The following is a 17,358-nucleotide window of genomic DNA, read 5'->3' as shown; positions in this document are numbered from 1 at the left end:
TGATTGCTTTGAGACAGCAAATCAAGTTAGACATTTATTTTAAATATCCTACTGTAGTATTTGAAAGGACTTCTTATGGTTTGGATCTAGAAATGTTCCCCTGAAAGGTCACGTTTTGACTTCACGACGTTCCAGGTTGAGCCTGTGCTGACAGCTCCGCATCTCCCCAATAAACAGGGAAAGACCCTTGGCAGAACAAAACGGAGGGCAGGCAGCAAATGCAGTAGCCTCAGGTGCCCACAGACTGGACGCCAGGCCCTCAGCGCAGCTTCCTGCCTGGCAGGCTGTCCCTAGCGCCCCGCGGACGGTACTTGATGGTGTGCGCATTGTCCCCGCTGGCACCGCACAGGGGGCACGTGTAGCGACGCAGAATCGGGCACAACACTCTCCCGTCAGGGCCCTTCAGGATGTGGGTGGTGTAGAGAGCCACCTCCTCCTTGTTGTTCCTGCAGAACACGCACACCTGCAGCTCGGGTTTGAGCAGCCTGGCGGTGGCGATCCCCGAGGTAGCTTGCAGTCGGGGCTCGGCCGCCCACGCAGGGGCCCGCTCCTCTCGCGGCGTCACCTCAGGGGTGGCGGCGTGCACGCAGCCCAGCAGAAACGCAGCGGCGCGACCTGCGAACGGGCTCAGTTCGGCGAAGGGCTCCTCCAGCAGACCATTTTCAGCGGGGCCTGCGCGTAGCTCCTGCGTGCCCCCCAGGAAGCAGCCCCAGATCCCGGCTCGTCGCTGTGGTCGTCGTCCTCGTCGTAGTAGGCTGGCCCCAGCGCCCGGCCCGCCCCCGTGTGGGGGGAGCAACAGTAGGAGGACGACAAAGAGGGCTGAGAGCTGCCACCGCCATCCTTGCCAAGGGCGCAGCCAGAAGCGCAGTTCGCCATCCACCGCCTTGGTGATGAGCATAGCGAGCCCCAGGTAGTAGTTCCACGAGCTGAATTGCTGCCGGTGCGCCTGACCCTGGGCACTCACGTAGCGGACACTGGGCACGACCGCCACGGGCGCGGGGACGCGGCCACGGCGGGGCGAGCAGGGCGCCCAGGGAAAAGCCTCCATGGGCGGGCTGCTGGCTGCAGGAATCACGCCGCCTCCCCGCTGCCACCGCAGGCTGGACAGAAGGGCCAAGCCAAGCCTGCCCGCCGGCCAGCCGCTTAAACAAATTTTTGGTACTAGGGATGAAACCCAGGGGTGCTCTACCACTGAGCCACATCCCTAGCCCTGAAATTTTTTCATTTTCAGACAGGTTCTCACTAAGTTGCTGAGGGCCTGGCTAACTTGCTGAGCTGCAAATGCAGCTCAGGGGTAGTGTGTTTACCTAGTGGGCAGGAAGGCGGAGTTCTATTCCCACCCCAGGAAGGGGGGAATCCTTCACCTCAGTCTTTTCCCAGCTACCCTGAAGCCAAGGTTCTGTGTCCTCTGAATTTGCAGCCACGTGCTAAGTTTCATCTCTAAGTGCCCAGAGGAAAGCTTTTCCTATGCACCTGACTGGGAAGGCACACAGTAACAGCACAGCTGCTTCCTGACAGGGTCCTGGGCCATGAAACATCCAGTTGCACCAGGTTAAAGGGTGCCTATCTGCCCAGTAAGCTCAGGAGAAGGCACAGATCCAGATGTTCAGGGGAGGCCTAATGTCCCTCAGTATCCCCATCAGCTTAGCAGGAAGCTGGACAAACCACCAACGTGGAGAGTAGGACACTGATTGGTCTCCAGAGGGGCGGGGCACACGCTCTAGGCTTAACTGGCTCAGCCTTGCAGAGTGCAGCAGGTGGTTCTCCAGGACTGACATGGGGAGGTACCATTGAAGCTGAACATGGTGAGCTGGGAGCAGCGGCTCAGGGAAGGTGGGTGGCATGGAGCTGCCAGCCCATGACCTCAGAGTCCTGCAATTCCAGGGTCTGCAGAGTAGCTACGACCTTTCTGTAGCAGAACTTGGAGGGGCATGTGACTTCAACTGGACGTTTTTTGGAGGAAGGGGTACAGGGAATTGAACCCAGGGGTGCTCTAACACAGACCTACATCCCTAGTCCACTTCCTTTTTTATTTCAAGACAGGGTCTTGCCAAGTTGCTGAGGATCTAAGTCACTGGGGCTGGTTTGGAAATTCTGATCCTCCTGCCTCAGCTTCGTGAGCCACTAGGAGTAGAGGTGTTCGCCACCACACCTGGCTTTAAATTTTGATGCCATCAAGATCCATGTGATTCAGCTGACTGACACCCAGGCACAGGGACAGATGCTTCAACTCGGATTCTAAGTACAGGGAGTTAGTAATTGAGAGGGTCTGGTGGGAAGGGTTGCCTAAGGAGACACCAGGCAGTTAGTTCTGAGGAGCAATGTCAAGGTGGGAGAAGACAAAGTGGCCCAAGCCCAAGGTCACCCTGACCCCTGATGATGGTCAACACCCAGGATTCTGCCTGTTGCAGAATCTGCTCATTCACATCACCCATTTCAGGGTAAGCCTTACACCAGGTAGGTCCACCATCTGCAAGGCCTCCATCCCTGCTGCTCACCCTCAACTTTGAATCACCACCTGAGGCTCAGAGCAGCCTTCCCCAGGGGGGCATTGGAGGTGGCTCTCTGCTCCCTGCTGCAGAGCACAGAGCTTCCCTGTTACAAGGTGCAGGTGTGGGGGCTTCCCTCCTTCAGCACCCTCCCCTCTACCCTGCTTCTCACCACCTTCGCTGGACAGGCCTCCCAGGGAAGGAACCTCACACCCACCTCACTAGCTCCTCTCCCCACCACCTGGCTTCCCAGCAGAGTTCTTCAGACCACAGACCCCTGTTTAGCCCTCTGCTTCTGTGTGGGTGGTGATGAGTCCATCCTTCAGGACTAAACAGGGGACCAGACCCTGAGGTCCCTCGGTCACTCTCCAGCATCTCCTTCTCTGACATCACCAGTGGCCGGGGTATAGCAAGTGCAATTTATTTGTTCATTGATGGTCCTGGGGATGGAACCTAGGGGTGCACTACCACTGAGTCACATTCCCAGTCCTTTTTTTTTTTTTTTGAGGCAGGGTCTCCCTAAATTGTTGCAGCTGGCCTTGAACTTATGATCCTCTTGCCTCAGCCTCCTGAGTTGCTGGGCTTTTAGTTCTGTGCCATTGTGTCCAGCAGCTCAGGCAACTGACCCTACCTCAAAATAAAATTATTAAAAGGACTGAGGTTGTATTTCAGTGCTAGAGAGCCTCAGGGTTCCAAACCAAGTACTGAAATAAAAAACTTTTAGAGAGAAATTATAAAAGCTGGATTACAATATCATAGAGGATTTGAATCTTAGAGATGGAAGGGAAACCTCTTAATTATCTCAGTTCTGGGTTTAGGGAGACCTGGGATGTCTTTTCTTCTTCAGGTAAGAGGGAATTTCCTGCATAATCAGAGCATAACCTAAATAATAGACTTTTTCTTTATTTCTTTGTTGTTTTTTTTTGTGGGGGTGTGTACTGGGATTTCACTCAGGGGTACTCGACCACTGAGCCACATCCCCAGCCTTATTTTGTATTTTATTTATTTTTATTTTTATTTTTTTTCCTTTTTAGAATATTTTTATTTTCCCCAAATGTGAAAAAAAATCTTGTCTATACACAAACTGAAAGAACATGTTTTCTCTACATCAAAAGTCTCTTTTTTCCCCTGTACTTGCATATAGTTCTATATATTTCTTTCCTTTTCCTTTTTTCCCTAATTGAGCCTTACCACTAAGAGATAAGTCCCTTTTATAGAACTTGTCAATGATAATTAAATTCCTCTGGCTCATTAAAGGCTTATTTTTTTGTTTTGCATTTTTTTTTTAATTTTTTATTGTGGGTTGTTCAAAACATTACAAATTTCTTGACATATCATATTCCACACTTTGATTCAAGTGGGTTATGAACTCCCACCTTCACCCCATACACAGATTGCAGAATCACATCAGTTACACATCCATTGATTTACAAATTGCCATACTAGTGTCTGTTGTGCTCTGCTGCCTTTCCCATCCTCCACCCTCCCCCCTCCCCACCTCTCCCCTCCCCTCCCCTCCTCTCTCTCTACCTCCTCCACTGTATAACCCTGAGGGTCTCCTTCCATTACCATGCAATTTCCCTTCTCTCTCCCTTTCCCTCCCACCTCTCATCCCTGTTAAATGTTAATCTTCTTCTCCTGTTCTTCGTCCCTACACTGTTCTTAGTTACTCTCCTTATATCAAAGAAGACATTTGGCATTTGTTTTTTAGGGATTGGCTAGCTTCACTTAGCATAATCTGCTCTAATACCATCCATTTCCCTGTAAATTCTATGATTTTGTCATTTTTTAATGCAGAGTAATACTCCATTGTGTATAAATGCCACATTTTTTTTATCCATTCGTCTATTGAAGGGCATCTAGGTTGGTTCCACAGTCTTGCTATTGTGAACTGTGCTGCTATGAACATCGATGTAGCAGTGTCCCTGTAGCATGCTCTTTTTAGGTCTTTAGGGAATAGACCAAGAAGGGGAATAGCTGGGTCAAATGGTGGCTCCATTCCCAGCTTTCCAAGAAATCTCCATACTGCTTTCCAAATTGGCTGCACCAATCTGCAGTCCCACCAGCAATGTACAAGTGTACCCTTTTCCCCACATCCTCGCCAGCACTTGTTGTTGTTTGACTTCCTAATGGCTGACAATCTTACTGGAGTGAGATGGTATCTTAGGGTGGTTTTGATTTGCATTTCTCTGACAGCTAGAGATGTTGAGCATTTTTTCATGTACTTGTTGATTGACTGTGTGTCCTCCTCTGAGAAGTGTCTGTTCAGGTCCTTGGCCCATTTGTTGATTGGGTTGTTTGTTTTCTTATTGTCTAATTTTTTGAGTTCTTTGTATACTCTGGATATTAGGGCTCTATCTGAAGTGTGAGGAGTAAAGATTTGTTCCCAGGGTGTAGGCTCCCTATTTACCTCTCTTATTGTTTCTTTTGCTGAGAAAAAACTTTTTAGTTTGAGTAAGTCCCATTTGTTGATTCTAGTTATTAACTTTTGTGCTATGGGTGTCCTATTGAGGAATTTGGAGCCCGACCCCACCGACTGTAGATCGTAGCCAACTTTTTCTTCTATCAGACGGCGCGTCTCTGATTTGATATCAAGCTCCTTGATCCATTTTGAATTCACTTTTGTGCATGGCGAGAGAAAGGGATTCAGTTTCATTTTGTTGCATATGGATTTCCAGTTTTCCTAGCACCATTTGTTGAAGATGCTATCCTTCCTCCATTGCATGCTTTTAGCCCCTTTATCAAATATAAGATAGTTGTAGTTTTGTGGATTGGTTTCTGTGTCCTCTATTCTGTACCATTGGTCCACCCGCCTGTTTTGGTACCAGTACCATGCTGTTTTTGTTACTATTGCTCTGTAGTATAGTTTGAAGTCTGGTATCGCTATACCGCCTGATTCACACTTCCTGCTTAGCATTGTTTTTGCTATTCTGGGTCTTTTATTTTTCCATATGAATTTCATGATTGCTTTCTCTATTTCTATAAGAAATGCCGATGGGATTTTGATTGGCATTGCATTAAACCTATAGAGAACTTTTGGTAATATCGCCATTTTGATGATGTTAGTTCTGCCTATCCATGAACAGGGTATATTTTTCCATCTTCTAAGATCTTCTTCTATTTCTCTCTTTAGGGTTCTGTAGTTTTCATTGTATAAGTCTTTCACCTCTTTTGTTAGGTTGATTCCCAAGTATTTTATTTTTTTTGAAGATATTTTGAATGGAGTGGTTGTCCTCATTTCCAATTCAGAGGATTTGTCGCTGATATACAGGAATGCCTTTGATTTATGTGTGTTGATTTTATATCCTGCCACTTTGCTGAATTCATTTATTAGCTCTAATAGTTTCTTTGTAGAGCCTTTTGGGTCTGCTAGGTATAGAATCATATCATCTGCAAATAGTGATAATTTAAGTTCTTCTTTTCCTATTTTTATGCCTTTAATTTCTTTCGTCTGTCTAATTGCTCTGGCCAGTGTTTCGAGAACTATGTTGAACAGAAGTGGAGAGAGAGGGCATCCCTGTCTAGTTCCAGATTTTAGAGGGAATGCCTTCAGTTTTTCTCCATTCAGAATGATGCTAGCCTGAGGCTTAGCATAGATTGCTTTTACAATATTGAGGTATGTTCCTGTTATCCCTAGTTTTTCTAGAGTTTTGAACATAAAGGGATGCTGTACTTTGTCAAATGCTTTTTCCGCATCTATCGAGATGATCATATGGTTCTTATTTTTAAGTCTATTGATGTGGTGAATAACATATATTGATTTCCGTATATTGAACCAGCCTTGCATCCCAGGGATGAATCCTACTTGATCATGGTGTACAATTTTTTTGATATGTTTTTGTATCCGATTCGCCAGAATTTTATTGAGGATTTTTGCATCTAGGTTCATTAGAGATATTGGTCTGTAGTTTTCTTTCTTTGAAGTGTCTTTGTCTGGTTTAGGTATCAGGGTGATGTTGGCCTCATAGAATGAATTTGGAAGTTCTCCCTCCTTTTCTATTTCCTGAAGTAGCTTGAAAACTATTGGTATTAGTTCTTCTTTAAAGGTTTTGTAAAATTCTGCTGTATACCCATCTGGACCTGGGCTTTTCTTAGTTGGTAGTCTTTTGATGGTTTCTTCTATTTCCTCAATTGATATTGGTCTGTTTAGGTTTTCTATATCCTCCTGACTCAATCTGGGCAGATCATATGACTTAAGAAATTTATCTATGCCTTCACTATCTTCTAATTTATTGGAGTATAAGGATTCAAAATAGTTTTTGATTATCTTCTGTATTTCTGAAGTGTCTGTTGTGATATTGCCTTTTTCATCCCGTATGCTAGTAATTTGAGTTCTCTCTCTTCTTCTCTTCGCTAGCATCGCTAAGGGTCTGTCGATTATGTTTATTTTTTCAAAAAACCAACTTTTAGTTTTGTCAATTTTTTCAATTGTTTCTTTTGTTTCGATTTCATTAATTTCAGCTCTGATTTTAATTATTTCTTGCCTTCTACTTCTTTTGCTGTTGTTTTGCTCTTCATTTTCAAGGATTTTGAGATGAAGTATGAGATCATTTATTTGTTGGTTTTTTCTTTTTTTAAGGAATGAACTCCAAGCAATGAATTTTCCTCTTAGAACTGCTTTCAATGTGTCCCATAGATTCCGATATGTTGTGTCTGTGTTTTCATTAATCTCTAAGAATTTTTTAATTTCTTCCTTGATGTCTTCTATAACCCATTGATCATTTAGTAACCTATTGTTCATTCTCCAAGTGATGTATGCTTTTTCCTTCCTTCTTTTATCGTTGATTTTCAGTTTCATTCCATTATGATCAGATAAGATGCATGGTATTATCTCTACTCCTTTATATTGTCTAAGAGTTGCCCTGTGACATAATATATGATCTATTTTTGAGAAGGATCCATGTGCTGCTGAGAAAAAAGTGTTACTGCTTGATGTTGGGTGGTATATTCTATATATGTCAATTAGGTCTAGGTTATTAATAGTGTTATTGAGTTCTATATTTTCCTTATTCAACTTTTGTTTGGAAGATCTGTCCAGTGGCGAGAGAGGTGTGTTGAAGTCTCCCATGATTATGGTATGGTGGTCTATTAGACTCTTGAACTTGAGAAGAGTTTGTTTGACGAATATAGCTGCACCATTGTTTGGGGCATAAATATTTATGATTGTTATGTCTTGTTGGTGTATGGTTCCCTTAAGCAGTATGTAGTGTCCCTCTTTATCTCTTTTGATTAACTTTGGCTTGAAATCTATTTTATTTGATATGAGTATGGACACTCCTGCTTGTTTCCGAAGTCCATATGAGTGATATGATTTTTCCCAACCTTTCACCTTCAGCCTATGTATGTCCTTTCCTATCAAATGCGTCTCCTGTAGGCAGCATATTGTTGGGTCTTGTTTTGTGATCCATTCTACTAGCCTGTGTCTCTTAATTGGTGAGTTTAAGCCATTAACATTTAGGGTTATTATTGAGATATGGGTTGTTCTTCCAGCCATATTTGTTTATTTCTGTTACTAAACATGGTTTGTTTTCCTCTTTGATTATCCCCCCCCCCTTTACTGTCCTACCTCCCACTGTTGGTTTTCATTGTTATTTTCCATTTCCTCTTCCTGTAATGCTTTGGCGAGGATGTTTTGAAGAGATGGTTTTCTAGCTGCGAATTCTTTAAACTTTTGTTTATCGTGGAAGGTTTTAATTTCATCCTCCATCCTGAAGCTTAATTTCGCTGGATACACAATTCTTGGTTGGAACCCATTTTCTTTCAGTGTTTGAAATATGTTATTCCAGGATCTTCTAGCTTTCAGAGTCTGTGTTGAAAGATCAGCTGTTATCCTGATTGGCTTACCCCTAAATGTAATCTGCTTCCTTTCTCTTGTAGCTTTTAAAATTCTCTCCTTATTCTGTATGTTGGGCATCTTCATTATAATGTGTCTAGGTGTGGATCTCTTATAATTTTGCACATTCAGCGTCCTGTAGGCTTCTAGGATTTGGGATTCTGTCTCATTCTTCAAGTCTGGGAAGTTTTCTTGTATTATTTCATTGAATAGACTTCTCATTCCTTTGGTTTGGAGCTCTGTACCTTCCTGTATCCCAATGACTCTTAAATTTGGTCTCTTAATGTTATCCCATATTTCTTGGATGTTCTGCTCATGGTTTCTTAACAGTCTTGCTGAGCTGTCTATGTTCTTTTCCAGTTGAAATACTTTGTCTTCATTGTCTGATGTTCTATCTTCTAAGTGTTCTACTCTGCTGGTAGTATTCTCCATTGAGTTTTTAAGTTGGTTTATTGCTTCCTGCATTTCTAGGATTTCTGTTTGTTTGTTTTTTATAACCTCTATCTCCCTGTATAGTTGATCCTTTGCTTCCTGGATTTGTTTGCGTAATTCGTTGTCGAAGTGATCTTTCATTGTCTGATTTTGCTGTTTAATGTCTTCCTTGATACTCCAGATCATCTGAAGCATGTATATCCTGAATTCTTTATCTGACATTCCATCTGCTGCAGCTGTTACCTCTTCTAAAGTTGCGTTGACCTGCATTGCTTGTGGTCCTTTCTTTCCTTGTCTTTTCATACTGCTTGCGTATCTTTCCTGCAGGTGCGGGCGGCGGCTCTGCTCTCTTCTTATTCCGATTGGGGTGTCGTGGCTACCACGCCGGCAGGTCACTGGGCCTGTTCTGGGAGCTGGCGGCGGCTCTGTTCTGCCCCTACTCCAATTGGGGTGACGAGTGTACCACGCCGGCAGGCCACTGGGCCTGATCCGCCGGTTGGTTGCAGGTTTGCCTACCCTGCAGGCGCGGGCGGCGGCTCTACTCTGCCCCTACTGCAAATGGGGTGACGTGTCTGTCGTACCGGCAGGCCACTGGGCCTGTCCCGCTGGTCGGTCGCAGATCTGCCCACCTTTCGGGCACAGGTGGAGGCTCTGCTCTGCCCCTACTCCAATTGGGGTGTCGTGACTACCCCGCCTGCAGGACACTGGGCCTGTTCCTGGCACGGGCGGCGACTCTGCTCTGCCTTATTTTGTATTTTATTTAGAGACAGGGTATCACTGAGTTGATTAGTGCCTCACTTTTTGCTGAGACTAGCTTTGAACCTGCAATCCCTCTTCCTCAGCCTCCCGAGCTCTGGGATTACAGGCATGTGCCACTGCTCCAGGCATAATGGATTTCTTCTGCAGAGAACTCAAGTTTATCCAAGCAGGTCTTATGGCTCTCTTTGCCACCTACTGTTAAAGGTGAAGAAAAACTATTTTAGAATCCTGTGCAGTAGGAGATCATAAAACAAATCATTTGCAAATTGAGAGGCATTTCTAGGAGATTGTATGGATGAGAGGTCTTGGCGTGATGCCTGAGAGGGGTGATGTGGGGTTTCAGGGCACACTTGTAGATTCCCAGTCTGGGTGTATTGCTTATTTTTCAGAAGGCAACAGTGTTGGCTCTGCTTATCACCTGGGTACCAGAGACAGCAGAGTGAAGGTGTCTGCTGAGAACCATTTGGAGTCTGCAAGCCTATTAGATGACAGGTGCTGGGGTTTGGAATTGCAGGAAATCTTGCATTTATAATTTTATCTATTGCACCTAACTCTTGGGTATATGTCCAACCTCCCTTTAGGTTTCTTGACTAATGGGTTGTTAAATTGTACAAGGATTTAAGTTGTATTCTATGAAGTTCTCTACAGTAGTAGGGCACCCTTGGGTTCAATCCACAACACACACACACACAAAGACTCAGACTATTATTCCTTGAACCTCAGCCCTTGTGGATAAAGCTGTGGTCTGTGTTCCACTATGACCTGAAAAACTCAGATGGAAGTCTCCTACTATCCTCAGATAAACTCCTTTGGAGAGCAGGTTAGTGTTCTCAGTTCTGTGGGCAACCACAGGCACATTACCCCATTCAAAAGCCACATTCATCTGAAGGAATGGCACCCAGAGAGAAATAAAGAATGGAGGGTATAGTCAGAATGGCCCTGCACTATTGTGATGCCATGAGGTCCTCGGCTCCAGTGTCACTGATGAGCACTGATCAGCCACTGGGTTAGCTTCCTGACCTTTACGCTGAAAACCTTGGAGGACAGCAGAGGCTCTGCCGCAAGTTCACAAGTCGCTCGTTTGCAACCATCCATGCAGGGGTCATGCCCTGTGTACCTCTCAGCACAACCTACTTCCAGAAATTCAGATTCCTGTTTCTGACTCCTAAGACACATGTCCCCATCGGTTCCAAGTCTCCTGACGGGACCCAAGCCTCTGTGACCCAGGCCTCCTGCATTAGCTTTTCTGTTCCCACTCATGTTAAGTAGTTCCCTGGTATCCTGTTTCTAGTTCCCCTTGGAGAGACACTCGTGTCTTTCCTTTATTTTCAAGTGCACAGGAGAACATTTCTCATATATGCATCCCACTAGGCAGGCAGCCAACAGCGACACAGACTGGAGGGCAGGTTATAGATAAACCAGTTGCCACATCTATGGCAGGGTTTAGTATAGAAAAGGATGCTCTTTGGCTCTCTCACATCCCTCAGTGTCGCCATCAGCTCATCGATGAGTTGGAAAAGTCTCCCTGGGTGGATGGCACCCTGGGCATCATAGCTCTCCAGAGGGGCAGGATACTTCTCTAGGCTCAACCGGGTCAGCCTGGAAGTGTGAAGCAGCAGGTTGCTCAGGACCGACATGGAGATGTCATTCCCATTGAAGCTCAAGACCCTGAGCTGGGAGCAGCAGCTCAGGACAGGGAGGATGGCCTGGAGCTGGGAGTTGGTGATCCCACAGTCCTGCAAGTTTAGGGTCTCAAGGGTGGCTGCAGCATTCTCTAGCAGAATTACGAGGGGCTCAGGACTGAAACTCATCAATTTGCTGCCCCACAGCATCAGGTGTATTAGCTGGTCGAGGTTTGGAGACCCCGACACATCATTCCAGTCTGGATCTGGGAGCAGGCAGTCGGTTATTGAGAGGGTCTCCAGGGGGGTCTTCAGGAGCCTAAGCAAAGATCAAGCAGTTAGTTCTGAGGAGTGATGTCAAGGTGGGAGAAGACAAATTGGCCCAAGCCCAATTGGCCCAAGCCTGGTGGTTCAGGCCTATAACCCCATGGCTTGGGAGACTGAGGCAGGAGGATCACAAATTCCAGGCCAGCCTAGAACTTAGTGAGACCTCGTATCAAAATGAAAAATAAAATAGGGTTGGGGATGTAGCTCAGTACTATATTGCTCCTGAGTTCAATCCCTAGCTTCAGTGAATTAATAACTAAAGTGGGTGTCATTGATTTTCATTTTTAAAATGAGCATTTTTTAAATCAATTTACTTACTTATACTTTTCTTTTTTTGGTGATACTAGGGATTGAAGCAAGGGGTAGCTTACCACTGAGCTACACCCTTACCCGTTTTGGTTTGTATTTATTAACTTTATGGCACAGGATTAAACTCAGGGTGCTTTGCCTCTGAGCTACATCCCCAGCCCTGTTTGATTTTGATACCAAAGATTGAACTCTGGGTACTTAACCACTGAACCACATCCTCAGCTCTTTTTATTTTTTATATTGAGGCTGCTTAGGGCCTTGCTAATTTGCTGTGGCTCAGCCTTCCAAGCCACTGGGATGACAGACACCCGTCACCACACCCGGCTCCCAACCCTGTTTTATTTTGAACAGGATCTCACAAAGTTGTCCAGATAAGTCTCAAACTCCTGATCTTCCTGCCTCAGCCTCTTGAATAGCTGGATTACAGACAGGTACCACCATGAACAGTTTAAATGTAAGCAATGCTAAAAGCCACATACAGTATTTGAGAGCATTGGAAGTAAGAGATGGAAAAAGCTAACTCTGAGATGAGGCTCGATTGTCACATATATCTTGTACACGTGACAGCGTGCCACTTTGGAGTGGAGTCCTGGGAAAGAAATAGATCAGAATAGAGTGCAGCCTATGAAAAATATTGTGTGGTTCCAGAAAAAAAAAAACATTCTAAGTGAAGGCAACTAAGCCCAAGCATGAGAGTGTTAAGAAACTTTGAGGTACTGAGTGGCTGAATGAAATGCCTGTTCCAGTCCAGCCACCATTGAAGATGTTGTGTTGAATTATTTAAGAAGAGACTTGTCTTAAGACTATCAGACCCAGAGAGAAGGAAGGACAATTATGTTTGGAAAACTGCAGTAGCCATTCCTTTGAGTCCCACCTAATTTTTTGAGTCTGTTTCTCTAACTGGAATCAAAGTTACCATGAAGATGCAAAGGAAGAAGTATTTTGAAATTAAAGTTGATAAAGAGGTGGAAATTCATCTAAAAAAAAGAAAAACAGAAGGAAAGAAATTTAATATGACCTAAACCAAAGCAGAAATCAAAATTATTGGGATGAAGGCAAAACTGCATTTAGAGACACGAAATGCAGACATCTGATCCTTTGGAGAGACAGAATATGATATTTTGCCATCACAAACTACATGTCACCATTTTTTGTTTTGTTTTTTGGTATTGGGGACTGAACCCAGTGGCACTCTAACACCAAGCTACATCTCCAGCTCCTTTTATTTTTTATTTGGAAACAGGATCTTGCTTTTTAATTGCTCAGGCTGGCCTCCAACTTGTGCTTCTCTTGCCTCAGCCTCCAGAGTTGCTGGGTTTACAGACATGTGCTACCTCTCCTAGGCTCTAGGTAACTGGGTAAGACTGGCTGAGAGTAGACCCCATAGAGGTTCTGTTTTGAGTTCAGTTGCCCAAGCTGGTCTTGAACTCGTGGGCTCAAGCAATCCTCCTGTTTCAGCCTCCCGAGTAGCTGGGACTAAAGGTATATGCCACCAGGCAGCCTGAATGGGGTCTCCATGGGGTTTGGTGACTTACCAGAGCTGGACGATTGGCAGGGAGTTCTGAATCCTAGCAGTGCCAGACAGTGACACAGGTTCCAGGCTTCTGTGCTTCTTTGGCTCCTTGAAGCTTTTATGGGGTCTTTCTAATTCCCCCTCTTCTTTTCAACTCCTAGCTCCAATCAGAGTTATCTGGTTAAATAGTTGAATCTCTACCCACTTAATCCCACTGAACTTCTTTTTTTTCCCCCAAACTAACTGATTTAATCAAAAGTCCATACCTGAAAGGGAATACCTGAAGAGTAGGGTCTCAATGAAGGACACATTAATTGTTCACTCTATATTATTGATTGACTTTTATTAGTATTTGACTTTTATAGTCCTGAGTGTGAGACAGGAAAGGGTTAAATCTGTTTTTGGTCTTAGGGAAAATCAACTGAATGCATCATTCTTGGGATTTCTTTGGCCATGCCCTCCTATCTGTCTCTCTCTATATACACAGAAATGATTTTTTTCGGTACTGGGGATTGAACCTTGGGACCCTTTACCACTGATCTTCATCTCCAGCTCCTCGTATTTTTTTCCTGGAGACGGGGTCTCACTCAGTTGCCAAGGCTGGCCTTGAACCTGCCATCCTCTTGCCTCAGTCTCCTGAATTACCAGGATTAGAGGCATGCCCCACCATCCCAACGGGACACATTGAATTTACACACATATGTCAGAGTTACCCAGTGTATTAACTGTCACTTGTGTTTTATGTTTCCTAACATACCAGTTCATGTGCCCACTCAGGCAGGGAGAGAGGAACCCCTGAGGACATGACTGATCTTCCAAAACTTGAGTCCAGAGGATTAGGCCGCAGCTATAATGGGAGCAGAGCTGGGGCCTGGGCCGCTGAGGCTGCTGCGTGTGGACACTGGAACTCTGGATCACCAAGGCAGTGGGAAGTACACGCAGCTATTTTTGGTGCCTGCCTGGGGCTTTGTTTTGGCGTGGTGCAGTTCTCTTTGGTGGTGGGTGTGGAAAGATTAAAAAATCTGTTTTAGAAGGAGTTTAGAGGTCAGAAGGGGGAAGTAGCTACAAGAGGGACAACAGAGACCCTTCAATCTCAGTGCTGTCCTTGAGGTAAGGGAGGGAGATGCCTTCTTTGATTCCCCAAGAAAGAAAAGGGGAGTCTCCATCTGGGATCAGCACAGTCAACCTGATGGACAAGATTACCTCCAAAAAAGTGAATTAACACAGAAATCCAGAGAGCAGGTTCATGGTCAGAACCAGGGGAAAAGAGTCTAGATAAAAATCCACTGAGAGCCAGGCATAGTGACCCACACCTGTAATTCCAGCAACTCAGGAGGCCGAGACAGGAGAATTGTGTTTGAGGCCAGCCTGGGCAGCTTAGCAAGGCCATGCCTCAAGATAAAAAGCCAATCAGCAATTGGGGAGCCTCAGAGTTATAAAGCTGAGCATGTTTATGCAACCTGTCAGACACCAGTGCCTATGGAAAAATGCAAAAGGGATCTTTGTTGGTGTTGCAGCTCCAGGGATTGAATCCAGGGTGCTGTCCACGGAGTTCCACCCCTAGCCCTTTTTATCTATCTATCTATCTATCTATCTATCTATCTATCTATTTTACCTTCAGTGAAATTTTATTCTAATTCTTTGAAAATTGACAAACCATCTCATATTGTAAAACCCAAATCACCAAAACATTTTTCTTGTTCCCCATATCTCCACTCTCTGTTGTCTCAGTTAAATGACAGTCTCTATAATGAACCTCAACTAACTAGAACTTTCTTTCTTTAAGTATCTACCCATTTATTTACTTATTCTCATTAGGCTTATATGGCAGCAGAATTCATTTTGATTCATTGTACACAATTGCAGCACCACTTTTTATTTCTCTGGTTGTACACTATGTATGTTGCAGTCATATATGTCCCCAGCCCTTTTTAAAATTTGAGCTAGCCCTTGATAAGTTGCCAAGGCTGGCCTGGAACTTGTCATCCTCCTGCCTCAGCCTCCTGAGATGCTGGGATTACAAGTGTGCAACACCACACCCAGATAGTTGCTCTTTTTGTTTTTGTTGGTTTGGGCTGTGCCTTTTTCTTAAGTGTTTAGCAGAAATTACCCATGTTCACTTCACTTATGTTTGCAGTTAAAGCCTGCTTAGGATTATTTTTAAGACATAATGGGGGTTTTTGATGAGAAGTATTTGAAGCCCAGCCTTCAGATTTGACGTGTCCTTACCTCTTTCTTGCTTTGGGGCATCTCTTGAGGCAGCTGAGCAAGAGGGTTGAAATGGCAAGGTGTCACTCTCAGCTGCCACCCTTGACTTGGTGCTTGGGACTAGAGACAGGTAGATGTTTCTGCCACCCAGGTAACAATAGAGTGGCTCTCCAAAAACTGACTTTAGAAGAGACAGAAAATCCAGGACCCCAAGTAAAGTCAGGCCCATCCAGGAGGCAAAGGAAGACAGGGTTTCAAAGGCCACATAAGGTGCTTTGAAACCATTATCATTGGCTGCAAGGATTCAGTAACAAGGGTGGCCTTGGTCCAGGATGACAGGGACCTGCTGTGTGGGTTTCTCCTCAGAAAAAAAAATAATTATGAGCGGGACACAGTGGTGCATGTCTAAAATCTCAAATGCTCGGGAGGCAGAGGCAGGAGGATTGCAAGTTCAAAGCCAGTATGAGCAACTTAGTGAGGCCCTAAGATTTTGCATAAGGCTGTGGTTCTGTGAGTCTTTTGTAACGGCTCCTGTTAGCAGGCAGTTGTGGTTCAGGATGCCCGCTTCCTAGTACCCTGCCAGCCCTGTTGTGTTGGAATGGTGTCATTTTGATGGAAAACTTTCACCATTAGCTTCACCTGTAAGTGCACAGGTGTTCACAGCTGATAGACATCCTCAGCAAGGATACAACCAGAGTTGGTTTCCTTGAGTTGTCTGAAACTGATGGCAGTAGTTTCGAGTGTGTATGGTTGTAGGAAAGTGTTTAAAACTCTTTAAAACCAGGAAACAAGCATGGGGACTATAAAAGGACCACTGGCCAGTGGCCTAGGGATAGGTATGCTCATGCTGCTTTCTTGCTTATTTATTTATTTTTCATACCAGAGATTGAACCCAGGGGTGCTATACCACTAGATGCCTAAAGCTCTGTCCGTGTCCCTGATAACAATCTAGTAAGAAGGACACAGTTTTGAGAAAAAGGAAAAAGAATGTTTATTACTTTGCTCACATATAGGAACCCAGGGGACCTGTCCTAAAGGCTGTGATCTGCCCATCAGCAGGAACAGGTTGTTTTTAAAGAGGTGTTTCAGAGAAAATGAGATTGGAGAGAAACCAGGAAGGAGATCAGGGAAAAGAAGATCAGGGAGGAGAAGTTTAGGGAGGAGATTTTGGAAAAAAAAAATATAAGTTTCAAAGCCACAAGGGATAGAGTCAAAGCATCAAGGGAACCCCTGTTCTGCACTGAACCACATCCCCAAACCCCACATTTTGGAGGAACTGGGGGTTGTATGCAGGGTTGTTGGACCACTGAGCCACATCCCCAGCCCTTTTCATGTTTTAATTTCAGACAGTGTCTCACTAACTTGCCCAGGCTGTCCTTGAACTTGCAATCCTCCTGGTCAGCTCCTGAGTTGGTGGACTTAGGGTGTGTGCCACCATGTCCACTACAATCCACATTTTTAACCCACTACAAATTGTGTTCAGTAAAAGAACAAAGTACCACTAATCACTTTTTTTTTTTTTTTTTTTTTTTTTTTTTTTGGTACCAGGTGATGAACCCAGGGACAGTGAACTGCTGAGCCACATTTCCAGCCTTTTTTTTCCCTTTCTTTCTTTTCATTCAATAAATACAACCTAAAGGAAAAGAATAGTTTAATTATAGAGTGTGATAGGCAATTAGGCCTCTCCTATTATTCAGTCCCCTGATTTCTGAAGCTTATTGCTTTGAGGTAAGATGAAACATTGGACTGATCCATTGAAAAATTAATAGAGACACAATTCCCTGCATTACTGAAACCTAGGCACTGAATGAACTTTACCAGCTTCATTCTTACTACTAATTTCTCAGAAATGTCCTTAGTGGCCCC

The 17,358-nt window shown here is 44.6% G+C and overlaps 1 pseudogene; it reads right to left on the bottom strand.

Moving 5' to 3' along the window:
- Positions 1-259: 259 nt before the first annotated feature.
- On the bottom strand, positions 260-1,048 carry LOC114082194 (nanos homolog 1-like; annotated as a pseudogene).
- Positions 1,049-17,358: the final 16,310 nt, after the last annotated feature.

This window comes from Marmota flaviventris, chromosome 10 (genome assembly GCF_047511675.1).
Source record: "Marmota flaviventris isolate mMarFla1 chromosome 10, mMarFla1.hap1, whole genome shotgun sequence".
Lineage (NCBI taxonomy): Eukaryota > Metazoa > Chordata > Mammalia > Rodentia > Sciuridae > Marmota > Marmota flaviventris.
The sequence above is the reverse complement of the archived record's forward strand: the minus strand, read 5'-3'. Positions and strand labels throughout refer to the sequence as shown.